Here is a 17,390-nt window from a genome sequence, read left to right as displayed (position 1 = left end):
TTTGCTCTGTTTTCCAACAACTGCGAAATACAAATAGCCGAATAGACTACTACTTTATCGCCTACAACCATACCACGTTGAATGCACCCGTTATCGTTCGATCTCGGAAGTTAAGCAATGTCGGGCTCGGTTAGTACTTGCATGGGTGACCGGCTGGGAATACCGAGTGTCGTAGGCTTTTCGTCGCCGTTTCATTCGATTTTGCTCTGTTTTCCAACAACTGCGAAATACAAATAGTCGAATAGACTACTACTTTATCGCCTACAACCATACCACGTTGAATGCACCCGATCTCGTTCGATCTCGGAAGTTAAGCAATGTCGGGCTCGGTTAGTACTTGCATGGGTGACCGGCTGGGAATACCGAGTGTCGTAGGCTTTTGGTCGCCGTTTCATTCGATTTTGCTCTGTTTTCCAACAACTGCGAAATACAAATAGCCGAATAGACTACTACTTTATCGCCTACAACCATACCACGTTGAATGCACCCGATCTCGTTCGATCTCGGAAGTTAAGCAATCTCGGGCTCGGTTAGTACTTGCATGGGTGACCGGCTGGGAATACCGAGTGTCGTAGGCTTTTGGTCGCCGTTTCATTCGATTTTGCTCTGTTTTCCAACAACTGCGAAATACAAATAGCCGAATAGACTCCTACTTTATCGCCTACAACCATACCACGTTGAATGCACCCGTTATCGTTCGATCTCGGAAGTTAAGCAATGTCGGGCTCGGTTAGTACTTGCATGGGTGACCGGCTGGGAATACCGAGTGTCGTAGGCTTTTCGTCGCCGTTTCATTCGATTTTGCTCTGTTTTCCAACAACTGCGAAATACAAATAGCCGAATAGACTACTACTTTATCGCCTACAACCATACCACGTTGAATGCACCCAATCTCGTTCGATCTCGGAAGTTAAGCAATGTCGGGCTCGGTTAGTACTTGCATGGGTGACCGGCTGGGAATACCGAGTGTCGTAGGCTTTTCGTCGCCGTTTCATTCGATTTTGCTCTGTTTTCCAACAACTGCGAAATACAAATAGCCGAATAGACTACTACTTTATCGCCTACAATCATACCACGTTGAATGCACCCGATCTCGTTCGATCTCGGAAGTTAAGCAATGTCGGGCTCGGTTAGTACTTGCATGGGTGATCGGCTGGGAATACCGAGTGTCGTAGGCTTTTTGTCGCCGTATCATTCGATTTTGCTCTGTTTTCCAACAACTGCAAAATACCAATAGCCGAATAGACTACTACTTTATCGCCTACAACCATACCACGTTGAATGCACCCGATCTCGTTCGATCTCGGAAGTTAAGCAATGTCGGGCTCGGTTAGTACTTGCATGGGTGACCGGCTGGGAATACCGAGTGTTGTAGGCTTTTCGTCGCCGTTTCATTCGATTTTGCTCTGTTTTCCAACAACTGCGAAATACAAATAGCCGAATAGACTACTACTTTATTGCCTACAACCCTACCACGTTGAATGCACCCGATCTCGTTCGATCCCGGAAGTTAAGCAATGTCGGGCTCGGTTAGTACTTGCATGGGTGACCGGCTGGGAATACCGAGTGTCGTAGGCTTTTCGTCGTCTCTTCATTCGATTTTGCTCTGTTTTCCAACAACTGCAAAATACAAATATCCGAATAGACTACTACTTTATCGCCTACAACCATACCACGTTGAATGCACCCGATCTCGTTCGATCTCGGAAGTTAAGCAATGTCGGGCTCGGTTAGTACTTGCATGGGTGACCGGCTGGGAATACCGAGTGTCGTAGGCTTTTCGTCGCCGTTTAATTCGATTTTGCTCTGTTTTCCAACAACTGCGAAATACAAATAGCCGAATAGACTACTACTTTATCGCCTACAACCATACCACGTTGAATGCACCCGATCTCGTTCGATCTCGGAAGTTAAGCAATGTCGGGCTCGGTTAGTACTTGCATGGGTGACCGGCTGGGAATACCGAGTGTCGTAGGCTTTTCGTCGCCGTTTCATTCGATTTTGCTCTGTTTTCCAACAACTGCGAAATACAAATAGCCGAATAGACTACTACTTTATCGCCTACAACCATACCACGTTGAATGCACCCGATCTCGTTCGATCTCGGAAGTTAAGCAATGTCGGGCTCGGTTAGTACTTGCATGGGTGACCGGCTGGGAATACCGAGTGTCGTAGGCTTTTTGTCGCCGTTTCATTCGATTTTGCTCTGTTTTCCAACAACTGCAAAATACAAATAGCCGAATAGACTACTACTTTATCGCCTACAACCATACCACGTTGAATGCACCCGATCTCGTTCGATCTCGGAAGTTAAGCAATGTCGGGCTCGGTTAGTACTTGCATGGGTGACCGGCTGGGAATACCGAGTGTCGTAGGCTTTTGGTCGCCGTTTCATTCGATTTTGCTCTGTTTTCCAACAACTGCGAAATACAAATAGCCGAATAGACTACTACTTTATCGCCTACAACCATACCACGTTGAATGCACCCGATCTCGTTCGATCTCGGAAGTTAAGCAATGTCGGGCTCGGTTAGTACTTGCATGGGTGACCGGCTGGGAATACCGAGTGTCGTAGGCTTTTGGTCGCCGTTTCATTCGATTTTGCTCTGTTTTCCAACAACTGCGAAATACAAATAGCCGAATAGAATCCTACTTTATCGCCTACAACCATACCACGTTGAATGCACCCGTTATCGTTCGATCTCGGAAGTTAAGCAATGTCGGGCTCGGTTAGTACTTGCATGGGTGACCGGCTGGGAATACCGAGTGTCGTAGGCTTTTCGTCGCCGTTTCATTCGATTTTGCTCTGTTTTCCAACAACTGCGAAATACAAATAGCCGAATAGACTACTACTTTATCGCCTACAACCATACCACGTTGAATGCACCCAATCTCGTTCGATCTCGGAAGTTAAGCAATGTCGGGCTCGGTTAGTACTTGCATGGGTGACCGGCTGGGAATACCGAGTGTCGTAGGCTTTTCGTCGCCGTTTCATTCGATTTTGCTCTGTTTTCCAACAACTGCGAAATACAAATAGCCGAATAGACTACTACTTTATCGCCTACAACCATACCACGTTGAATGCACTCGATCTCGGAAGTTAAGCAATGTCGGGCTCGGTTAGTATTTGCATGGGTGACCGGCTGGGAATACCGAGTGTCGTAGGCTTTTTGTCGCCGTTTCATTCGATTTTGCTCTGTTTTCCAACAACTGCGAAATACAAAGAGCCGAATAGACTACTACTTTATCGCCTACAACCATACCACGATGAATGCACCCGTTATCGTTCGATCTCGGAAGTTAAGCAATGTCAGGCTCGGTTAGTACTTGCATGGGTGACCGGCTGGGAATACCGAGTGTCGTAGGCTTTTCGTCGCCGTTTCATTCGATTTTGCTCTGTTTTCCAACAACTGCGAAATACAAATAGCCGAATAGACTACTACTTTATCGCCTACAACCATACCACGTTGAATGCACCCGATCTCGTTCGATCTCGGAAGTTAAACAATGTCGGGCTCGGTTAGTACTTGCATGGGTGACCGTCTGGGAATACCGAGTGTCGTAGGCTTTTCGTCGCCGTTTCATTCGATTTTGCTCTGTTTTCCAACAACTGCGAAATACAAATAGCCGAATAGACTACTACTTTATCGCCTACAACCATACCACGTTGAATGCACCCGATCTCGTTCGATCTCGGAAGTTAAGCAATGTCGGGCTCGGTTAGTACTTGCATTGGTGACCGGCTGGGAATACCGAGTGTCGTGGGCTTTTTATCGCCGTTTCATTCGATTTTGCTCTGTTTTCCAACAACTGCGAAATACAAATAGCCGAATAGACTACTACTTAATCGCCTACAACCATACCACGTTGAATGCACCCGATCTCGTTCGATCTCGGAAGTTAAGCAATGTCGGGCTCGGTTAGTACTTGCATGGGTGACCGGCTGGGAATACCGAGTGTCGTAGGCTTTTCGTCGCCGTTTCATTCGATTTTGCTCTGTTTTCCAACAACTGCGAAAAACAAATAGCCGAATAGACTACTACTTTATCGCCTACAACCATACCACGTTGAATGCACCCGTTATCGTTCGATCTCGGAAGTTAAGCAATGTCGGGCTCGGTTAGTACTTGCATGGGTGACCGGCTGGGAATACCGAGTGTCGTAGGCTTTTCGTCGCCGTTTCATTCGATTTTGCTCTGTTTTCCAACAACTGCGAAATACAAATAGTCGAATAGACTACTACTTTATCGCCTACAACCATACCACGTTGAATGCACCCGATCTCGTTCGATCTCGGAAGTTAAGCAATGTCGGGCTCGGTTAGTACTTGCATGGGTGACCGGCTGGGAATACCGAGTGTCGTAGGCTTTTGGTCGCCGTTTCATTCGATTTTGCTCTGTTTTCCAACAACTGCGAAATACAAATAGCCGAATAGACTACTACTTTATCGCCTACAACCATACCACGTTGAATGCACCCGATCTCGTTCGATCTCGGAAGTTAAGCAATCTCGGGCTCGGTTAGTACTTGCATGGGTGACCGGCTGGGAATACCGAGTGTCGTAGGCTTTTGGTCGCCGTTTCATTCGATTTTGCTCTGTTTTCCAACAACTGCGAAATACAAATAGCCGAATAGACTCCTACTTTATCGCCTACAACCATACCACGTTGAATGCACCCGTTATCGTTCGATCTCGGAAGTTAAGCAATGTCGGGCTCGGTTAGTACTTGCATGGGTGACCGGCTGGGAATACCGAGTGTCGTAGGCTTTTCGTCGCCGTTTCATTCGATTTTGCTCTGTTTTCCAACAACTGCGAAATACAAATAGCCGAATAGACTACTACTTTATCGCCTACAACCATACCACGTTGAATGCACCCAATCTCGTTCGATCTCGGAAGTTAAGCAATGTCGGGCTCGGTTAGTACTTGCATGGGTGACCGGCTGGGAATACCGAGTGTCGTAGGCTTTTCGTCGCCGTTTCATTCGATTTTGCTCTGTTTTCCAACAACTGCGAAATACAAATAGCCGAATAGACTACTACTTTATCGCCTACAATCATACCACGTTGAATGCACCCGATCTCGTTCGATCTCGGAAGTTAAGCAATGTCGGGCTCGGTTAGTACTTGCATGGGTGATCGGCTGGGAATACCGAGTGTCGTAGGCTTTTTGTCGCCGTATCATTCGATTTTGCTCTGTTTTCCAACAACTGCAAAATACCAATAGCCGAATAGACTACTACTTTATCGCCTACAACCATACCACGTTGAATGCACCCGATCTCGTTCGATCTCGGAAGTTAAGCAATGTCGGGCTCGGTTAGTACTTGCATGGGTGACCGGCTGGGAATACCGAGTGTTGTAGGCTTTTCGTCGCCGTTTCATTCGATTTTGCTCTGTTTTCCAACAACTGCGAAATACAAATAGCCGAATAGACTACTACTTTATTGCCTACAACCCTACCACGTTGAATGCACCCGATCTCGTTCGATCCCGGAAGTTAAGCAATGTCGGGCTCGGTTAGTACTTGCATGGGTGACCGGCTGGGAATACCGAGTGTCGTAGGCTTTTCGTCGTCTCTTCATTCGATTTTGCTCTGTTTTCCAACAACTGCAAAATACAAATATCCGAATAGACTACTACTTTATCGCCTACAACCATACCACGTTGAATGCACCCGATCTCGTTCGATCTCGGAAGTTAAGCAATGTCGGGCTCGGTTAGTACTTGCATGGGTGACCGGCTGGGAATACCGAGTGTCGTAGGCTTTTCGTCGCCGTTTAATTCGATTTTGCTCTGTTTTCCAACAACTGCGAAATACAAATAGCCGAATAGACTACTACTTTATCGCCTACAACCATACCACGTTGAATGCACCCGATCTCGTTCGATCTCGGAAGTTAAGCAATGTCGGGCTCGGTTAGTACTTGCATGGGTGACCGGCTGGGAATACCGAGTGTCGTAGGCTTTTCGTCGCCGTTTCATTCGATTTTGCTCTGTTTTCCAACAACTGCGAAATACAAATAGCCGAATAGACTACTACTTTATCGCCTACAACCATACCACGTTGAATGCACCCGATCTCGTTCGATCTCGGAAGTTAAGCAATGTCGGGCTCGGTTAGTACTTGCATGGGTGACCGGCTGGGAATACCGAGTGTCGTAGGCTTTTTGTCGCCGTTTCATTCGATTTTGCTCTGTTTTCCAACAACTGCAAAATACAAATAGCCGAATAGACTACTACTTTATCGCCTACAACCATACCACGTTGAATGCACCCGATCTCGTTCGATCTCGGAAGTTAAGCAATGTCGGGCTCGGTTAGTACTTGCATGGGTGACCGGCTGGGAATACCGAGTGTCGTAGGCTTTTGGTCGCCGTTTCATTCGATTTTGCTCTGTTTTCCAACAACTGCGAAATACAAATAGCCGAATAGACTACTACTTTATCGCCTACAACCATACCACGTTGAATGCACCCGATCTCGTTCGATCTCGGAAGTTAAGCAATGTCGGGCTCGGTTAGTACTTGCATGGGTGACCGGCTGGGAATACCGAGTGTCGTAGGCTTTTGGTCGCCGTTTCATTCGATTTTGCTCTGTTTTCCAACAACTGCGAAATACAAATAGCCGAATAGAATCCTACTTTATCGCCTACAACCATACCACGTTGAATGCACCCGTTATCGTTCGATCTCGGAAGTTAAGCAATGTCGGGCTCGGTTAGTACTTGCATGGGTGACCGGCTGGGAATACCGAGTGTCGTAGGCTTTTCGTCGCCGTTTCATTCGATTTTGCTCTGTTTTCCAACAACTGCGAAATACAAATAGCCGAATAGACTACTACTTTATCGCCTACAACCATACCACGTTGAATGCACCCAATCTCGTTCGATCTCGGAAGTTAAGCAATGTCGGGCTCGGTTAGTACTTGCATGGGTGACCGGCTGGGAATACCGAGTGTCGTAGGCTTTTCGTCGCCGTTTCATTCGATTTTGCTCTGTTTTCCAACAACTGCGAAATACAAATAGCCGAATAGACTACTACTTTATCGCCTACAACCATACCACGTTGAATGCACTCGATCTCGGAAGTTAAGCAATGTCGGGCTCGGTTAGTATTTGCATGGGTGACCGGCTGGGAATACCGAGTGTCGTAGGCTTTTTGTCGCCGTTTCATTCGATTTTGCTCTGTTTTCCAACAACTGCGAAATACAAAGAGCCGAATAGACTACTACTTTATCGCCTACAACCATACCACGATGAATGCACCCGTTATCGTTCGATCTCGGAAGTTAAGCAATGTCAGGCTCGGTTAGTACTTGCATGGGTGACCGGCTGGGAATACCGAGTGTCGTAGGCTTTTCGTCGCCGTTTCATTCGATTTTGCTCTGTTTTCCAACAACTGCGAAATACAAATAGCCGAATAGACTACTACTTTATCGCCTACAACCATACCGCGTTGAATGCACCCGATCTCGTTCGATCTCGGAAGTTAAACAATGTCGGGCTCGGTTAGTACTTGCATGGGTGACCGTCTGGGAATACCGAGTGTCGTAGGCTTTTCGTCGCCGTTTCATTCGATTTTGCTCTGTTTTCCAACAACTGCGAAATACAAATAGCCGAATAGACTACTACTTTATCGCCTACAACCATACCACGTTGAATGCACCCGATCTCGTTCGATCTCGGAAGTTAAGCAATGTCGGGCTCGGTTAGTACTTGCATTGGTGACCGGCTGGGAATACCGAGTGTCGTGGGCTTTTTATCGCCGTTTCATTCGATTTTGCTCTGTTTTCCAACAACTGCGAAATACAAATAGCCGAATAGACTACTACTTAATCGCCTACAACCATACCACGTTGAATGCACCCGATCTCGTTCGATCTCGGAAGTTAAGCAATGTCGGGCTCGGTTAGTACTTGCATGGGTGACCGGCTGGGAATACCGAGTGTCGTAGGCTTTTCGTCGCCGTTTCATTCGATTTTGCTCTGTTTTCCAACAACTGCGAAAAACAAATAGCCGAATAGACTACTACTTTATCGCCTACAACCATACCACGTTGAATGCACCCGTTATCGTTCGATCTCGGAAGTTAAGCAATGTCGGGCTCGGTTAGTACTTGCATGGGTGACCGGCTGGGAATACCGAGTGTCGTAGGCTTTTCGTCGCCGTTTCATTCGATTTTGCTCTGTTTTCCAACAACTGCGAAATACAAATAGTCGAATAGACTACTACTTTATCGCCTACAACCATACCACGTTGAATGCACCCGATCTCGTTCGATCTCGGAAGTTAAGCAATGTCGGGCTCGGTTAGTACTTGCATGGGTGACCGGCTGGGAATACCGAGTGTCGTAGGCTTTTGGTCGCCGTTTCATTCGATTTTGCTCTGTTTTCCAACAACTGCGAAATACAAATAGCCGAATAGACTACTACTTTATCGCCTACAACCATACCACGTTGAATGCACCCGATCTCGTTCGATCTCGGAAGTTAAGCAATCTCGGGCTCGGTTAGTACTTGCATGGGTGACCGGCTGGGAATACCGAGTGTCGTAGGCTTTTGGTCGCCGTTTCATTCGATTTTGCTCTGTTTTCCAACAACTGCGAAATACAAATAGCCGAATAGACTCCTACTTTATCGCCTACAACCATACCACGTTGAATGCACCCGTTATCGTTCGATCTCGGAAGTTAAGCAATGTCGGGCTCGGTTAGTACTTGCATGGGTGACCGGCTGGGAATACCGAGTGTCGTAGGCTTTTCGTCGCCGTTTCATTCGATTTTGCTCTGTTTTCCAACAACTGCGAAATACAAATAGCCGAATAGACTACTACTTTATCGCCTACAACCATACCACGTTGAATGCACCCAATCTCGTTCGATCTCGGAAGTTAAGCAATGTCGGGCTCGGTTAGTACTTGCATGGGTGACCGGCTGGGAATACCGAGTGTCGTAGGCTTTTCGTCGCCGTTTCATTCGATTTTGCTCTGTTTTCCAACAACTGCGAAATACAAATAGCCGAATAGACTACTACTTTATCGCCTACAACCATACCACGTTGAATGCACTCGATCTCGGAAGTTAAGCAATGTCGGGCTCGGTTAGTATTTGCATGGGTGACCGGCTGGGAATACCGAGTGTCGTAGGCTTTTTGTCGCCGTTTCATTCGATTTTGCTCTGTTTTCCAACAACTGCGAAATACAAATAGCCGAATAGACTACTACTTTATCGCCTACAACCATACCACGTTGAATGCACCCGTTATCGTTCGATCTCGGAAGTTAAGCAATGTCAGGCTCGGTTAGTACTTGCATGGGTGACCGGCTGGGAATACCGAGTGTCGTAGGCTTTTCGTCGCCGTTTCATTCGATTTTGCTCTGTTTTCCAACAACTGCGAAATACAAATAGCCGAATAGACTACTACTTTATCGCCTACAACCATACCACGTTGAATGCACCCGATCTCGTTTGATCTCGGAAGTTAAGCAATGTCGGGCTCGGTTAGTACTTGCATGGGTGACCGGCTGGGAATACCGAGTGTCGTAGGCTTTTTGTCGCCGTTTTATTCGATTTTGCTCTGTTTTCCAACAACTGCAAAATACAAATAGCCGAATAGACTACTACTTTATCGCCTACAACCATACCACGTTGAATGCACCCGATCTCGTTCGATCTCGGAAGTTAAGCAATGTCGGGCTCGGTTAGTACTTGCATGGGTGACCGGCTGGGAATACCGAGTGTCGTAGGCTTTTGGTCGCCGTTTCATTCGATTTTGCTCTGTTTTCCAACAACTGCGAAATACAAATAGCCGAATAGACTACTACTTTATCGCCTACAACCATACCACGTTGAATGCACCCGATCTCGTTCGATCTCGGAAGTTAAGCAATGTCGGGCTCGGTTAGTACTTGCATGGGTGACCGGCTGGGAATACCGAGTGTCGTAGGCTTTTGGTCGCCGTTTCATTCGATTTTGTTCTGTTTTCCAACAACTGCGAAATACAAATAGCCGAATAGACTCCTACTTTATCGCCTACAACCATACCACGTTGAATGCACCCGTTATCGTTCGATCTCGGAAGTTAAGCAATGTCGGGCTCGGTTAGTACTTGCATGGGTGACCGGCTGGGAATACCGAGTGTCGTAGGCTTTTCGTCGCCGTTTCATTCGATTTTGCTCTGTTTTCCAACAACTGCGAAATACAAATAGCCGAATAGACTACTACTTTATCGCCTACAACCATACCACGTTGAATGCACCCAATCTCGTTCGATCTCGGAAGTTAAGCAATGTCGGGCTCGGTTAGTACTTGCATGGGTGACCGGCTGGGAATACCGAGTGTCGTAGGCTTTTCGTCGCCGTTTCATTCGATTTTGCTCTGTTTTCCAACAACTGCGAAATACAAATAGCCGAATAGACTACTACTTTATCGCCTACAACCATACCACGTTGAATGCACTCGATCTCGGAAGTTAAGCAATGTCGGGCTCGGTTAGTATTTGCATGGGTGACCGGCTGGGAATACCGAGTGTCGTAGGCTTTTTGTCGCCGTTTCATTCGATTTTGCTCTGTTTTCCAACAACTGCGAAATACAAATAGCCGAATAGACTACTACTTTATCGCCTACAACCATACCACGTTGAATGCACCCGTTATCGTTCGATCTCGGAAGTTAAGCAATGTCAGGCTCGGTTAGTACTTGCATGGGTGACCGGCTGGGAATACCGAGTGTCGTAGGCTTTTCGTCGCCGTTTCATTCGATTTTGCTCTGTTTTCCAACAACTGCGAAATACAAATAGCCGAATAGACTACTACTTTATCGCCTACAACCATACCACGTTGAATGCACCCGATCTCGTTCGATCTCGGAAGTTAAACAATGTCGGGCTCGGTTAGTACTTGCATGGGTGACCGTCTGGGAATACCGAGTGTCGTAGGCTTTTCGTCGCCGTTTCATTCGATTTTGCTCTGTTTTCCAACAACTGCGAAATACAAATAGCCGAATAGACTACTACTTTATCGCCTACAACCATACCACGTTGAATGCACCCGATCTCGTTCGATCTCGGAAGTTAAGCAATGTCGGGCTCGGTTAGTACTTGCATGGGTGACCGGCTGGGAATACCGAGTGTCGTGGGCTTTTTATCGCCGTTTCATTCGATTTTGCTCTGTTTTCCAACAACTGCGAAATACAAATAGCCGAATAGACTACTACTTTATCGCCTACAACCATACCACGTTGAATGCACCCGATCTAGTTCGATCTCGGAAGTTAAGCAATGTCGGGCTCGGTTAGTACTTGCATGGGTGACCGGCTGGGAATACCGAGTGTCGTAGGCTTTTCGTCGCCGTTTCATTCGATTTTGCTCTGTTTTCCAACAACTGCGAAATACAAATAGCCGAATAGACTACTACTTTATCGCCTACAACCATACCACGTTGAATGCACCCGTTATCGTTCGATCTCGGAAGTTAAGCAATGTCGGGCTCGGTTAGTACTTGCATGGGTGACCGGCTGGGAATACCGAGTGTCGTAGGCTTTTCGTCGCCGTTTCATTCGATTTTGCTCTGTTTTCCAACAACTGCGAAATACAAATAGCCGAATAGACTACTACTTTATCGCCTACAACCATACCACGTTGAATGCACCCGATCTCGTTCGATCTCGGAAGTTAAGCAATGTCGGGCTCGGTTAGTACTTGCATGGGTGACCGGCTGGGAATACCGAGTGTCGTAGGCTTTTGGTCGCCGTTTCATTCGATTTTGCTCTGTTTTCCAACAACTGCGAAATACAAATAGCCGAATAGACTCCTACTTTATCGCCTACAACCATACCACGTTGAATGCACCCGTTATCGTTCGATCTCGGAAGTTAAGCAATGTCGGGCTCGGTTAGTACTTGCATGGGTGACCGGCTGGGAATACCGAGTGTCGTAGGCTTTTCGTCGCCGTTTCATTCGATTTTGCTCTGTTTTCCAACAACTGCGAAATACAAATAGCCGAATAGACTACTACTTTATCGCCTACAACCATACCACGTTGAATGCACCCAATCTCGTTCGATCTCGGAAGTTAAGCAATGTCGGGCTCGGTTAGTACTTGCATGGGTGACCGGCTGGGAATACCGAGTGTCGTAGGCTTTTCGTCGCCGTTTCATTCGATTTTGCTCTGTTTTCCAACAACTGCGAAATACAAATAGCCGAATAGACTACTACTTTATCGCCTACAACCATACCACGTTGAATGCACTCGATCTCGGAAGTTAAGCAATGTCGGGCTCGGTTAGTATTTGCATGGGTGACCGGCTGGGAATACCGAGTGTCGTAGGCTTTTTGTCGCCGTTTCATTCGATTTTGCTCTGTTTTCCAACAACTGCGAAATACAAATAGCCGAATAGACTACTACTTTATCGCCTACAACCATACCACGTTGAATGCACCCGTTATCGTTCGATCTCGGAAGTTAAGCAATGTCAGGCTCGGTTAGTACTTGCATGGGTGACCGGCTGGGAATACCGAGTGTCGTAGGCTTTTCGTCGCCGTTTCATTCGATTTTGCTCTGTTTTCCAACAACTGCGAAATACAAATAGCCGAATAGACTACTACTTTATCGCCTACAACCATACCACGTTGAATGCACCCGATCTCGTTCGATCTCGGAAGTTAAACAATGTCGGGCTCGGTTAGTACTTGCATGGGTGACCGTCTGGGAATACCGAGTGTCGTAGGCTTTTCGTCGCCGTTTCATTCGATTTTGCTCTGTTTTCCAACAACTGCGAAATACAAATAGCCGAATAGACTACTACTTTATCGCCTACAACCATACCACGTTGAATGCACCCGATCTCGTTCGATCTCGGAAGTTAAGCAATGTCGGGCTCGGTTAGTACTTGCATGGGTGACCGGCTGGGAATACCGAGTGTCGTGGGCTTTTTATCGCCGTTTCATTCGATTTTGCTCTGTTTTCCAACAACTGCGAAATACAAATAGCCGAATAGACTACTACTTTATCGCCTACAACCATACCACGTTGAATGCACCCGATCTAGTTCGATCTCGGAAGTTAAGCAATGTCGGGCTCGGTTAGTACTTGCATGGGTGACCGGCTGGGAATACCGAGTGTCGTAGGCTTTTCGTCGCCGTTTCATTCGATTTTGCTCTGTTTTCCAACAACTGCGAAATACAAATAGCCGAATAGACTACTACTTTATCGCCTACAACCATACCACGTTGAATGCACCCGTTATCGTTCGATCTCGGAAGTTAAGCAATGTCGGGCTCGGTTAGTACTTGCATGGGTGACCGGCTGGGAATACCGAGTGTCGTAGGCTTTTCGTCGCCGTTTCATTCGATTTTGCTCTGTTTTCCAACAACTGCGAAATACAAATAGCCGAATAGACTACTACTTTATCGCCTACAACCATACCACGTTGAATGCACCCGATCTCGTTCGATCTCGGAAGTTAAGCAATGTCGGGCTCGGTTAGTACTTGCATGGGTGACCGGCTGGGAATACCGAGTGTCGTAGGCTTTTGGTCGCCGTTTCATTCGATTTTGCTCTGTTTTCCAACAACTGCGAAATACAAATAGCCGAATAGACTACTACTTTATCGCCTACAACCATACCACGTTGAATGCACTCGATCTCGGAAGTTAAGCAATGTCGGGCTCGGTTAGTACTTGCATGGGTGAACGGCTGGGAATACCGAGTGTCGTAGGCTTTTGGTCGCCGTTTCATTCGATTTTGCTCTGTTTTCCAACAACTGCGAAATAAAAATAGCCGAATAGACTCCTACTTTATCGCCTACAACCATACCACGTTGAATGCACCCGTTATCGTTCGATCTCGGAAGTTAAGCAATGTCGGGCTCGGTTAGTACTTGCATGGGTGACCGGCTGGGAATACCGGGTGTCGTAGGCTTTTCGTCGCCGTTTCATTCGATTTTGCTCTGTTTTCCAACAACTGCGAAATACAAATAGCCGAAAAGACTACTACTTTATCGCCTACAACCATACCACGTTGAATGCACCCAATCTCGTTCGATCTCGGAAGTTAAGCAATGTCGGGCTCGGTTAGTACTTGCATGGGTGACCGGCTGAGAATACCGAGTGTCGTAGGCTTTTCGTCGCCGTTTCATTCGATTTTGCTCTGTTTTCCAACAACTGCGAAATACAAATAGCCGAATAGACTACTACTTTATCGCCTACAACCATACCACGTTGAATGCACTCGATCTCGGAAGTTAAGCAATGTCGGGCTCGGTTAGTATTTGCATGGGTGACCGGCTGGGAATACCGAGTGTCGTAGGCTTTTTGTCGCCGTTTCATTCGATTTTGCTCTGTTTTCCAACAACTGCGAAATACAAATAGCCGAATAGACTACTACTTTATCGCCTACAACCATACCACGTTGAATGCACCCGTTATCGTTCGATCTCGGAAGTTAAGCAATGTCAGGCTCGGTTAGTACTTGCATGGGTGACCGGCTGGGAATACCGAGTGTCGTAGGCTTTTCGTCGCCGTTTCATTCGATTTTGCTCTGTTTTCCAACAACTGCGAAATACAAATAGCCGAATAGACTACTACTTTATTGCCTACAACCATACCGCGTTGAATGCACCCGATCTCGTTCGATCTCGGAAGTTAAACAATGTCGGGCTCGGTTAGTACTTGCATGGGTGACCGGCTGGGAATACCGAGTGTCGTAGGCTTTTCGTCGCCGTTTCATTCGATTTTGCTCTGTTTTCCAACAACTGCGAAATACAAATAGCCGAATAGACTACTACTTTATCGCCTACAACCATACCACGTTGAATGCACCCGATCTCGTTCGATCTCGGAAGTTAAGCAATGTCGGGCTCGGTTAGTACTTGCATGGGTGACCGGCTGGGAATACCGAGTGTCGTGGGCTTTTTATCGCCGTTTCATTCGATTTTGCTCTGTTTTCCAACAACTGCGAAATACAAATAGCCGAATAGACTACTACTTTATCGCCTACAACCATACCACGTTTAATGCACCCGATCTCGTTCGATCTCGGAAGTTAAGCAATGTCGGGCTCGGTTAGTACTTGCATGGGTGACCGGCTGGGAATACCGAGTGTCGTAGGCTTTTCGTCGCCGTTTCATTCGATTTTGCTCTGTTTTCCAACAACTGCGAAATACAAATAGCCGAATAGACTACTACTTTATCGCCTACAACCATACCACGTTGAATGCACCCGTTATCGTTCGATCTCGGAAGTTAAGCAATGTCGGGCTCGGTTAGTACTTGCATGGGTGACCGGCTGGGAATACCGAGTGTCGTAGGCTTTTCGTCGCCGTTTCATTCGATTTTGCTCTGTTTTCCAACAACTGCGAAATACAAATAGCCGAATAGACTACTACTTTATCGCCTACAACCATACCACGTTGAATGCACCCGATCTCGTTCGATCTCGGAAGTTAAGCAATGTCGGTCTCGGTTAGTACTTGCATGGGTGACCGGCTGGGAATACCGAGTGTCGTAGGCTTTTCGTCGCCGTTTCATTCGATTTTGCTCTGTTTTCCAACAACTGCGAAATACAAATAGCCGAATAGACTACTACTTTATCGCCTACAACCATACCACGTTGAATGCACCCGATCTCGTTCGGTCTCGGAAGTTAAGCAATGTCGGACTCGGTTAGTACTTGCATGGGTGACCGGCTGGGAATACCGAGTGTCGCAGGCTTTTCGTCGCCGCTTCATTCGATTTTGCTCTGTTTTCCAACAACTGCGAAATACAAATAGCCGAATAGACTACTACTTTATCGCCTACAACCATACCACGTTGAATGCACCCGATCTCGTTCGATCTCGGAAGTTAAGCAATGTCTGGCTCGGTTAGTACTTGCATGGGTGACCGACTGGGAATACCGAGTGTCGTAGGCTTTTCGTCGCCGTTTCATTCGATTCTGCTCTGTTTTCCAACAACTGCAAAATACAAATAGCCGAATAGACTACTACTTTATCGCCTACAACCATACCACGTTGAATGCACCCGATCTCGTTCGATCTCGGAAGTTAAGCAATGTCGGGCTCGGTTAGTACTTGCATGGGTGACCGGCTGGGAATACCGAGTGTCGTAGGCTTTTCGTCGCCGTTTCATTCGTTTTTTCTCTGTTTTCTAACAACTGCAAAATACAAATAGCAGAACAGGCTACTACTTTATCGACTACAACCATACCACGTTGAATGACCCGATCTCGTTCGATTTCGGAAGTTAAGCAATGTCGGGCTCGGTTAGTACTTGCATGGGTGACCGGCTGGGAATACCGAGTGTCGTAGGCTTTTCGTCGCCTCTTCATTCGATTTTGCTCTGTTTTCCAACAACTGCAAAATACAAATAGCCGAATAGACTACTACTTTATCGCCTACAACCATACCACGTTGAATGCACCCGATCTCGTTCGATCTCGGAAGTTAAGCAATGTCGGGCTCGGTTAGTACTTGCATGGGTGACCGGCTGGGAATACCGAGTGTCGTAGGCTTTTCGTCGTCGTTTCATTCGATTTTGCTCTGTTTTCCAACAACTGCGAAATACAAATAGCCGAATAGACCACTACTTTATTGCCTACAACCATACCACGTTGAATGCACCCGATCTCGTTCGATCTCGGAAGTTAAGCAATGTCGGGCTCGGTTAGTACTTGCATGGGTGACCGGCTGGGAATACCGAGTGTCGTAGGCTCTTTTTTCGTCGCCGTTCCATTCGTTTTTTCTCTGTTTTCTAACAACTGTAAAATACAAATAGCAGAACAGGATACTACTTTATCGCCTACAACCATACCACGTTGAATGCACCCGATCTCGTTCGATCTCGGAAGTTAAGCAATGTCGGGCTCGGTTAGTACTTGCATGGGTGACCGGCTGGGAATACCGAGTGTCGTAGGCTTTTCGTCGCCGTTTCATTCGATTTTGCTCTGTTTTCCAACAACTGCGAAATACAAATAGCCGAATAGACTACTACTTTATCGCCTACAACCATACCACGTTGAATGCACCCGATCTCGTTCGATCTCGGAAGTTAAGCAATGTCGGGCTCGGTTAGTACTTGCACTGGTGACCGGCTGGGAATACCGAGTGTCGTAGGCTTTTTGTCGCCGTTTCATTCGATTTTGCTCTGTTTTCCAACAACTGCGAAATACAAATAGCCGAATAGACTACTACTTTATCGCCTACAACCATACCACGTTGAATGCACCCGTTATCGTTCGATATCGGAAGTTAAGCAATGTCGGGCTCAGTTAGTACTTGCATGGGTGACCGGCTGGGAATACCGAGTGTCGTAGGCTTTTCGTCGCCGTTTCATTCGATTTTGCTCTGTTTTCTAACAACTGCGAAATACAAATAGCCGAATAGAATACTACTTTA

General features: G+C 46.8%; 56 non-coding genes and 31 pseudogenes across 56 annotated transcripts; all 87 read left to right on the top strand.

The window, feature by feature from the left end:
* Positions 1-59: 59 nt before the first annotated feature.
* Positions 60-178, top strand: LOC144417977 (5S ribosomal RNA; annotated as a pseudogene).
* Positions 179-259: 81 nt separating this feature from the next.
* LOC144414306 (5S ribosomal RNA) lies at positions 260-378 on the top strand. Its single transcript, XR_013470195.1, has one exon. It is a non-coding gene; the product is annotated as a 5S ribosomal RNA (ribosomal RNA).
* Positions 379-459: 81 nt separating this feature from the next.
* On the top strand, positions 460-578 carry LOC144416060 (5S ribosomal RNA). Its single transcript, XR_013471954.1, has one exon. It is a non-coding gene; the product is annotated as a 5S ribosomal RNA (ribosomal RNA).
* An 81-nt stretch (positions 579-659) lies between these two features.
* LOC144417976 (5S ribosomal RNA) lies at positions 660-778 on the top strand (annotated as a pseudogene).
* Positions 779-859: 81 nt separating this feature from the next.
* On the top strand, positions 860-978 carry LOC144416503 (5S ribosomal RNA). The gene has a single exon (XR_013472396.1). It is a non-coding gene; the product is annotated as a 5S ribosomal RNA (ribosomal RNA).
* Positions 979-1,059: 81 nt separating this feature from the next.
* On the top strand, positions 1,060-1,178 carry LOC144415891 (5S ribosomal RNA). The gene has a single exon (XR_013471785.1). It is a non-coding gene; the product is annotated as a 5S ribosomal RNA (ribosomal RNA).
* Positions 1,179-1,259: 81 nt separating this feature from the next.
* Positions 1,260-1,378, top strand: LOC144414348 (5S ribosomal RNA). Its single transcript, XR_013470237.1, has one exon. It is a non-coding gene; the product is annotated as a 5S ribosomal RNA (ribosomal RNA).
* Positions 1,379-1,459: 81 nt separating this feature from the next.
* LOC144417380 (5S ribosomal RNA) lies at positions 1,460-1,578 on the top strand. Its single transcript, XR_013473273.1, has one exon. It is a non-coding gene; the product is annotated as a 5S ribosomal RNA (ribosomal RNA).
* An 81-nt stretch (positions 1,579-1,659) lies between these two features.
* Positions 1,660-1,778, top strand: LOC144414305 (5S ribosomal RNA). The gene has a single exon (XR_013470194.1). It is a non-coding gene; the product is annotated as a 5S ribosomal RNA (ribosomal RNA).
* Positions 1,779-1,859: 81 nt separating this feature from the next.
* LOC144414304 (5S ribosomal RNA) lies at positions 1,860-1,978 on the top strand. The gene has a single exon (XR_013470193.1). It is a non-coding gene; the product is annotated as a 5S ribosomal RNA (ribosomal RNA).
* Positions 1,979-2,059: 81 nt separating this feature from the next.
* LOC144414303 (5S ribosomal RNA) lies at positions 2,060-2,178 on the top strand. The gene has a single exon (XR_013470192.1). It is a non-coding gene; the product is annotated as a 5S ribosomal RNA (ribosomal RNA).
* Positions 2,179-2,259: 81 nt separating this feature from the next.
* Positions 2,260-2,378, top strand: LOC144414302 (5S ribosomal RNA). Its single transcript, XR_013470191.1, has one exon. It is a non-coding gene; the product is annotated as a 5S ribosomal RNA (ribosomal RNA).
* An 81-nt stretch (positions 2,379-2,459) lies between these two features.
* Positions 2,460-2,578, top strand: LOC144414301 (5S ribosomal RNA). The gene has a single exon (XR_013470190.1). It is a non-coding gene; the product is annotated as a 5S ribosomal RNA (ribosomal RNA).
* An 81-nt stretch (positions 2,579-2,659) lies between these two features.
* LOC144417975 (5S ribosomal RNA) lies at positions 2,660-2,778 on the top strand (annotated as a pseudogene).
* Positions 2,779-2,859: 81 nt separating this feature from the next.
* On the top strand, positions 2,860-2,978 carry LOC144416502 (5S ribosomal RNA). The gene has a single exon (XR_013472395.1). It is a non-coding gene; the product is annotated as a 5S ribosomal RNA (ribosomal RNA).
* Positions 2,979-3,059: 81 nt separating this feature from the next.
* LOC144412840 (5S ribosomal RNA) lies at positions 3,060-3,168 on the top strand (annotated as a pseudogene).
* An 81-nt stretch (positions 3,169-3,249) lies between these two features.
* LOC144412531 (5S ribosomal RNA) lies at positions 3,250-3,368 on the top strand (annotated as a pseudogene).
* Positions 3,369-3,449: 81 nt separating this feature from the next.
* On the top strand, positions 3,450-3,568 carry LOC144414397 (5S ribosomal RNA). The gene has a single exon (XR_013470287.1). It is a non-coding gene; the product is annotated as a 5S ribosomal RNA (ribosomal RNA).
* Positions 3,569-3,649: 81 nt separating this feature from the next.
* Positions 3,650-3,768, top strand: LOC144417282 (5S ribosomal RNA). The gene has a single exon (XR_013473175.1). It is a non-coding gene; the product is annotated as a 5S ribosomal RNA (ribosomal RNA).
* Positions 3,769-3,849: 81 nt separating this feature from the next.
* On the top strand, positions 3,850-3,968 carry LOC144414300 (5S ribosomal RNA). Its single transcript, XR_013470189.1, has one exon. It is a non-coding gene; the product is annotated as a 5S ribosomal RNA (ribosomal RNA).
* Positions 3,969-4,049: 81 nt separating this feature from the next.
* On the top strand, positions 4,050-4,168 carry LOC144417974 (5S ribosomal RNA; annotated as a pseudogene).
* An 81-nt stretch (positions 4,169-4,249) lies between these two features.
* On the top strand, positions 4,250-4,368 carry LOC144414299 (5S ribosomal RNA). Its single transcript, XR_013470188.1, has one exon. It is a non-coding gene; the product is annotated as a 5S ribosomal RNA (ribosomal RNA).
* An 81-nt stretch (positions 4,369-4,449) lies between these two features.
* Positions 4,450-4,568, top strand: LOC144416059 (5S ribosomal RNA). The gene has a single exon (XR_013471953.1). It is a non-coding gene; the product is annotated as a 5S ribosomal RNA (ribosomal RNA).
* An 81-nt stretch (positions 4,569-4,649) lies between these two features.
* On the top strand, positions 4,650-4,768 carry LOC144417972 (5S ribosomal RNA; annotated as a pseudogene).
* Positions 4,769-4,849: 81 nt separating this feature from the next.
* LOC144416501 (5S ribosomal RNA) lies at positions 4,850-4,968 on the top strand. Its single transcript, XR_013472394.1, has one exon. It is a non-coding gene; the product is annotated as a 5S ribosomal RNA (ribosomal RNA).
* Positions 4,969-5,049: 81 nt separating this feature from the next.
* LOC144415890 (5S ribosomal RNA) lies at positions 5,050-5,168 on the top strand. Its single transcript, XR_013471784.1, has one exon. It is a non-coding gene; the product is annotated as a 5S ribosomal RNA (ribosomal RNA).
* An 81-nt stretch (positions 5,169-5,249) lies between these two features.
* Positions 5,250-5,368, top strand: LOC144414235 (5S ribosomal RNA). Its single transcript, XR_013470126.1, has one exon. It is a non-coding gene; the product is annotated as a 5S ribosomal RNA (ribosomal RNA).
* An 81-nt stretch (positions 5,369-5,449) lies between these two features.
* On the top strand, positions 5,450-5,568 carry LOC144417378 (5S ribosomal RNA). Its single transcript, XR_013473271.1, has one exon. It is a non-coding gene; the product is annotated as a 5S ribosomal RNA (ribosomal RNA).
* An 81-nt stretch (positions 5,569-5,649) lies between these two features.
* On the top strand, positions 5,650-5,768 carry LOC144414297 (5S ribosomal RNA). The gene has a single exon (XR_013470186.1). It is a non-coding gene; the product is annotated as a 5S ribosomal RNA (ribosomal RNA).
* Positions 5,769-5,849: 81 nt separating this feature from the next.
* On the top strand, positions 5,850-5,968 carry LOC144414296 (5S ribosomal RNA). Its single transcript, XR_013470185.1, has one exon. It is a non-coding gene; the product is annotated as a 5S ribosomal RNA (ribosomal RNA).
* Positions 5,969-6,049: 81 nt separating this feature from the next.
* On the top strand, positions 6,050-6,168 carry LOC144414295 (5S ribosomal RNA). Its single transcript, XR_013470184.1, has one exon. It is a non-coding gene; the product is annotated as a 5S ribosomal RNA (ribosomal RNA).
* Positions 6,169-6,249: 81 nt separating this feature from the next.
* On the top strand, positions 6,250-6,368 carry LOC144414294 (5S ribosomal RNA). Its single transcript, XR_013470183.1, has one exon. It is a non-coding gene; the product is annotated as a 5S ribosomal RNA (ribosomal RNA).
* An 81-nt stretch (positions 6,369-6,449) lies between these two features.
* LOC144414293 (5S ribosomal RNA) lies at positions 6,450-6,568 on the top strand. Its single transcript, XR_013470182.1, has one exon. It is a non-coding gene; the product is annotated as a 5S ribosomal RNA (ribosomal RNA).
* An 81-nt stretch (positions 6,569-6,649) lies between these two features.
* On the top strand, positions 6,650-6,768 carry LOC144417971 (5S ribosomal RNA; annotated as a pseudogene).
* An 81-nt stretch (positions 6,769-6,849) lies between these two features.
* On the top strand, positions 6,850-6,968 carry LOC144416500 (5S ribosomal RNA). Its single transcript, XR_013472393.1, has one exon. It is a non-coding gene; the product is annotated as a 5S ribosomal RNA (ribosomal RNA).
* Positions 6,969-7,049: 81 nt separating this feature from the next.
* LOC144412839 (5S ribosomal RNA) lies at positions 7,050-7,158 on the top strand (annotated as a pseudogene).
* Positions 7,159-7,239: 81 nt separating this feature from the next.
* Positions 7,240-7,358, top strand: LOC144412530 (5S ribosomal RNA; annotated as a pseudogene).
* Positions 7,359-7,439: 81 nt separating this feature from the next.
* Positions 7,440-7,558, top strand: LOC144414418 (5S ribosomal RNA). The gene has a single exon (XR_013470308.1). It is a non-coding gene; the product is annotated as a 5S ribosomal RNA (ribosomal RNA).
* Positions 7,559-7,639: 81 nt separating this feature from the next.
* On the top strand, positions 7,640-7,758 carry LOC144417281 (5S ribosomal RNA). Its single transcript, XR_013473174.1, has one exon. It is a non-coding gene; the product is annotated as a 5S ribosomal RNA (ribosomal RNA).
* An 81-nt stretch (positions 7,759-7,839) lies between these two features.
* LOC144414292 (5S ribosomal RNA) lies at positions 7,840-7,958 on the top strand. The gene has a single exon (XR_013470181.1). It is a non-coding gene; the product is annotated as a 5S ribosomal RNA (ribosomal RNA).
* Positions 7,959-8,039: 81 nt separating this feature from the next.
* On the top strand, positions 8,040-8,158 carry LOC144417970 (5S ribosomal RNA; annotated as a pseudogene).
* An 81-nt stretch (positions 8,159-8,239) lies between these two features.
* LOC144414291 (5S ribosomal RNA) lies at positions 8,240-8,358 on the top strand. Its single transcript, XR_013470180.1, has one exon. It is a non-coding gene; the product is annotated as a 5S ribosomal RNA (ribosomal RNA).
* Positions 8,359-8,439: 81 nt separating this feature from the next.
* On the top strand, positions 8,440-8,558 carry LOC144416058 (5S ribosomal RNA). The gene has a single exon (XR_013471952.1). It is a non-coding gene; the product is annotated as a 5S ribosomal RNA (ribosomal RNA).
* Positions 8,559-8,639: 81 nt separating this feature from the next.
* Positions 8,640-8,758, top strand: LOC144417969 (5S ribosomal RNA; annotated as a pseudogene).
* An 81-nt stretch (positions 8,759-8,839) lies between these two features.
* Positions 8,840-8,958, top strand: LOC144416499 (5S ribosomal RNA). The gene has a single exon (XR_013472392.1). It is a non-coding gene; the product is annotated as a 5S ribosomal RNA (ribosomal RNA).
* Positions 8,959-9,039: 81 nt separating this feature from the next.
* LOC144412838 (5S ribosomal RNA) lies at positions 9,040-9,148 on the top strand (annotated as a pseudogene).
* An 81-nt stretch (positions 9,149-9,229) lies between these two features.
* LOC144412119 (5S ribosomal RNA) lies at positions 9,230-9,348 on the top strand (annotated as a pseudogene).
* An 81-nt stretch (positions 9,349-9,429) lies between these two features.
* On the top strand, positions 9,430-9,548 carry LOC144414488 (5S ribosomal RNA). Its single transcript, XR_013470378.1, has one exon. It is a non-coding gene; the product is annotated as a 5S ribosomal RNA (ribosomal RNA).
* Positions 9,549-9,629: 81 nt separating this feature from the next.
* Positions 9,630-9,748, top strand: LOC144414290 (5S ribosomal RNA). Its single transcript, XR_013470179.1, has one exon. It is a non-coding gene; the product is annotated as a 5S ribosomal RNA (ribosomal RNA).
* An 81-nt stretch (positions 9,749-9,829) lies between these two features.
* On the top strand, positions 9,830-9,948 carry LOC144414289 (5S ribosomal RNA). Its single transcript, XR_013470178.1, has one exon. It is a non-coding gene; the product is annotated as a 5S ribosomal RNA (ribosomal RNA).
* Positions 9,949-10,029: 81 nt separating this feature from the next.
* Positions 10,030-10,148, top strand: LOC144417968 (5S ribosomal RNA; annotated as a pseudogene).
* An 81-nt stretch (positions 10,149-10,229) lies between these two features.
* On the top strand, positions 10,230-10,348 carry LOC144416498 (5S ribosomal RNA). Its single transcript, XR_013472391.1, has one exon. It is a non-coding gene; the product is annotated as a 5S ribosomal RNA (ribosomal RNA).
* Positions 10,349-10,429: 81 nt separating this feature from the next.
* Positions 10,430-10,538, top strand: LOC144412836 (5S ribosomal RNA; annotated as a pseudogene).
* Positions 10,539-10,619: 81 nt separating this feature from the next.
* On the top strand, positions 10,620-10,738 carry LOC144412118 (5S ribosomal RNA; annotated as a pseudogene).
* An 81-nt stretch (positions 10,739-10,819) lies between these two features.
* Positions 10,820-10,938, top strand: LOC144414396 (5S ribosomal RNA). The gene has a single exon (XR_013470286.1). It is a non-coding gene; the product is annotated as a 5S ribosomal RNA (ribosomal RNA).
* Positions 10,939-11,019: 81 nt separating this feature from the next.
* Positions 11,020-11,138, top strand: LOC144414813 (5S ribosomal RNA). The gene has a single exon (XR_013470703.1). It is a non-coding gene; the product is annotated as a 5S ribosomal RNA (ribosomal RNA).
* Positions 11,139-11,219: 81 nt separating this feature from the next.
* LOC144416167 (5S ribosomal RNA) lies at positions 11,220-11,338 on the top strand. The gene has a single exon (XR_013472061.1). It is a non-coding gene; the product is annotated as a 5S ribosomal RNA (ribosomal RNA).
* Positions 11,339-11,419: 81 nt separating this feature from the next.
* Positions 11,420-11,538, top strand: LOC144417967 (5S ribosomal RNA; annotated as a pseudogene).
* An 81-nt stretch (positions 11,539-11,619) lies between these two features.
* Positions 11,620-11,738, top strand: LOC144414288 (5S ribosomal RNA). The gene has a single exon (XR_013470177.1). It is a non-coding gene; the product is annotated as a 5S ribosomal RNA (ribosomal RNA).
* Positions 11,739-11,819: 81 nt separating this feature from the next.
* LOC144417966 (5S ribosomal RNA) lies at positions 11,820-11,938 on the top strand (annotated as a pseudogene).
* An 81-nt stretch (positions 11,939-12,019) lies between these two features.
* LOC144416496 (5S ribosomal RNA) lies at positions 12,020-12,138 on the top strand. The gene has a single exon (XR_013472389.1). It is a non-coding gene; the product is annotated as a 5S ribosomal RNA (ribosomal RNA).
* Positions 12,139-12,219: 81 nt separating this feature from the next.
* Positions 12,220-12,328, top strand: LOC144412835 (5S ribosomal RNA; annotated as a pseudogene).
* An 81-nt stretch (positions 12,329-12,409) lies between these two features.
* LOC144412117 (5S ribosomal RNA) lies at positions 12,410-12,528 on the top strand (annotated as a pseudogene).
* An 81-nt stretch (positions 12,529-12,609) lies between these two features.
* LOC144414395 (5S ribosomal RNA) lies at positions 12,610-12,728 on the top strand. The gene has a single exon (XR_013470285.1). It is a non-coding gene; the product is annotated as a 5S ribosomal RNA (ribosomal RNA).
* Positions 12,729-12,809: 81 nt separating this feature from the next.
* On the top strand, positions 12,810-12,928 carry LOC144414812 (5S ribosomal RNA). The gene has a single exon (XR_013470702.1). It is a non-coding gene; the product is annotated as a 5S ribosomal RNA (ribosomal RNA).
* An 81-nt stretch (positions 12,929-13,009) lies between these two features.
* On the top strand, positions 13,010-13,128 carry LOC144416166 (5S ribosomal RNA). Its single transcript, XR_013472060.1, has one exon. It is a non-coding gene; the product is annotated as a 5S ribosomal RNA (ribosomal RNA).
* An 81-nt stretch (positions 13,129-13,209) lies between these two features.
* Positions 13,210-13,328, top strand: LOC144417965 (5S ribosomal RNA; annotated as a pseudogene).
* An 81-nt stretch (positions 13,329-13,409) lies between these two features.
* Positions 13,410-13,528, top strand: LOC144414286 (5S ribosomal RNA). Its single transcript, XR_013470175.1, has one exon. It is a non-coding gene; the product is annotated as a 5S ribosomal RNA (ribosomal RNA).
* An 81-nt stretch (positions 13,529-13,609) lies between these two features.
* On the top strand, positions 13,610-13,718 carry LOC144412984 (5S ribosomal RNA; annotated as a pseudogene).
* Positions 13,719-13,799: 81 nt separating this feature from the next.
* On the top strand, positions 13,800-13,918 carry LOC144418170 (5S ribosomal RNA; annotated as a pseudogene).
* Positions 13,919-13,999: 81 nt separating this feature from the next.
* On the top strand, positions 14,000-14,118 carry LOC144416780 (5S ribosomal RNA). The gene has a single exon (XR_013472673.1). It is a non-coding gene; the product is annotated as a 5S ribosomal RNA (ribosomal RNA).
* An 81-nt stretch (positions 14,119-14,199) lies between these two features.
* LOC144412834 (5S ribosomal RNA) lies at positions 14,200-14,308 on the top strand (annotated as a pseudogene).
* Positions 14,309-14,389: 81 nt separating this feature from the next.
* Positions 14,390-14,508, top strand: LOC144412116 (5S ribosomal RNA; annotated as a pseudogene).
* An 81-nt stretch (positions 14,509-14,589) lies between these two features.
* On the top strand, positions 14,590-14,708 carry LOC144414817 (5S ribosomal RNA). Its single transcript, XR_013470707.1, has one exon. It is a non-coding gene; the product is annotated as a 5S ribosomal RNA (ribosomal RNA).
* An 81-nt stretch (positions 14,709-14,789) lies between these two features.
* On the top strand, positions 14,790-14,908 carry LOC144414811 (5S ribosomal RNA). Its single transcript, XR_013470701.1, has one exon. It is a non-coding gene; the product is annotated as a 5S ribosomal RNA (ribosomal RNA).
* Positions 14,909-14,989: 81 nt separating this feature from the next.
* LOC144414842 (5S ribosomal RNA) lies at positions 14,990-15,108 on the top strand. The gene has a single exon (XR_013470732.1). It is a non-coding gene; the product is annotated as a 5S ribosomal RNA (ribosomal RNA).
* Positions 15,109-15,189: 81 nt separating this feature from the next.
* LOC144417964 (5S ribosomal RNA) lies at positions 15,190-15,308 on the top strand (annotated as a pseudogene).
* Positions 15,309-15,389: 81 nt separating this feature from the next.
* On the top strand, positions 15,390-15,508 carry LOC144415760 (5S ribosomal RNA). The gene has a single exon (XR_013471653.1). It is a non-coding gene; the product is annotated as a 5S ribosomal RNA (ribosomal RNA).
* An 81-nt stretch (positions 15,509-15,589) lies between these two features.
* On the top strand, positions 15,590-15,708 carry LOC144417486 (5S ribosomal RNA; annotated as a pseudogene).
* An 81-nt stretch (positions 15,709-15,789) lies between these two features.
* LOC144416379 (5S ribosomal RNA) lies at positions 15,790-15,908 on the top strand. The gene has a single exon (XR_013472272.1). It is a non-coding gene; the product is annotated as a 5S ribosomal RNA (ribosomal RNA).
* An 81-nt stretch (positions 15,909-15,989) lies between these two features.
* LOC144414285 (5S ribosomal RNA) lies at positions 15,990-16,108 on the top strand. Its single transcript, XR_013470174.1, has one exon. It is a non-coding gene; the product is annotated as a 5S ribosomal RNA (ribosomal RNA).
* An 81-nt stretch (positions 16,109-16,189) lies between these two features.
* LOC144412287 (5S ribosomal RNA) lies at positions 16,190-16,307 on the top strand (annotated as a pseudogene).
* An 81-nt stretch (positions 16,308-16,388) lies between these two features.
* Positions 16,389-16,507, top strand: LOC144414284 (5S ribosomal RNA). Its single transcript, XR_013470173.1, has one exon. It is a non-coding gene; the product is annotated as a 5S ribosomal RNA (ribosomal RNA).
* An 81-nt stretch (positions 16,508-16,588) lies between these two features.
* Positions 16,589-16,707, top strand: LOC144414283 (5S ribosomal RNA). Its single transcript, XR_013470172.1, has one exon. It is a non-coding gene; the product is annotated as a 5S ribosomal RNA (ribosomal RNA).
* An 85-nt stretch (positions 16,708-16,792) lies between these two features.
* On the top strand, positions 16,793-16,911 carry LOC144414282 (5S ribosomal RNA). Its single transcript, XR_013470171.1, has one exon. It is a non-coding gene; the product is annotated as a 5S ribosomal RNA (ribosomal RNA).
* An 81-nt stretch (positions 16,912-16,992) lies between these two features.
* On the top strand, positions 16,993-17,111 carry LOC144417548 (5S ribosomal RNA; annotated as a pseudogene).
* An 81-nt stretch (positions 17,112-17,192) lies between these two features.
* LOC144412627 (5S ribosomal RNA) lies at positions 17,193-17,311 on the top strand (annotated as a pseudogene).
* Positions 17,312-17,390: the final 79 nt, after the last annotated feature.

Source organism: Styela clava, chromosome 15 (assembly GCF_964204865.1).
Source record: "Styela clava chromosome 15, kaStyClav1.hap1.2, whole genome shotgun sequence".
In the NCBI taxonomy this organism is placed as follows: Eukaryota; Metazoa; Chordata; class Ascidiacea; order Stolidobranchia; family Styelidae; genus Styela; species Styela clava.
This window is presented reverse-complemented; position numbering and strand designations above follow the sequence as displayed.